The 975-nt window shown below is 36.8% G+C and overlaps 1 protein-coding gene across 1 annotated transcript in view; it reads left to right on the plus strand.

Moving 5' to 3' along the window:
* CDH19 (cadherin 19, type 2) overlaps positions 1 to 975 on the plus strand; it is a 115692-nt gene that overhangs the window by 69785 nt on the left and 44932 nt on the right. The window lies entirely within an intron of this gene.

A 975-nucleotide genomic window follows, 5' to 3' on the forward strand; every position in this document is an offset into this window, starting at 1 on the left:
ACTCAGATTATGGTGGGCATATTCAAGTCAACTATAATTTTTCACTCAGCCTGAGTTGATGACCTCCACAATTCTGATAGCTCCTGGCTTTCAACATTCTGTGAGCAAATGCACATACACACAACGCACACATACACATACACACCCACACACATACCCTCTTCCTTCCCTGCATAAAGAATTGAAGCTACTTTTTCTACGTTTCTTTTTCTCAGAGTGAAAATTTAATTATCTGCAGATGCTGTTTTCTCTGCCTTAGAAAATATCCAAAACATGAACACTTCTCACCAACTACATCTCTAGCACCTTGGCTCATGCCACCATCTTATTTTGTCTCTGTTAGTACAATAGGCTCTCATCTAGTCTCTCTGCTTACACCATTGTTCTCCTTTAGTTTATTTTCATCGCAGCTTTATAATCTTGTTAAAATGCACGTCTGATCATATCACTTGAAGGTCTTCCCATCTCCCTCACAGATGTAAAAGTCCTTAGGTTGAATATCACCTAAATAGTCCTAATGGTCTGAAGTAATCTGCCATTGTCCAGTCTTGTCTCATTACCTCTTGAAACCTTAGTGTTTCTATCTGCCCCTTTGCTTACTAAGAAGCCAACACCAGGCAACTGTCCTCCTCTCTTTTCCCAGAACACTTCAGACTCGCTGGCTTTTCCTCTTCTTGAAATTATTTTTCCCCAGATATTCATTTCCTTTCTTCAATTCTTATCCAAAAGTCAAATCTACAGTGAATACTTTACACCTTATCATTAATTTTAAACTATTCCACCAGAATACTACCTTCATATATACCAGTAGCTCTTATTTATTGTCTGTTTTATCATCAAAAATATGAGCTGATGGTGGCAGCTTTTTTATATATATATATATATATATATATATATATATAGTCACCTGTTCTAGCCCCAGCCTCTAGGACAGGGCCTTGTAAAAATTGTGTTCAAAAAAATAATTTTTGAAAG

This window comes from Mandrillus leucophaeus, unplaced genomic scaffold, assembly GCF_000951045.1.
Source record: "Mandrillus leucophaeus isolate KB7577 unplaced genomic scaffold, Mleu.le_1.0 Scaffold142, whole genome shotgun sequence".
NCBI classification, from domain to species: Eukaryota; Metazoa; Chordata; class Mammalia; order Primates; family Cercopithecidae; genus Mandrillus; species Mandrillus leucophaeus.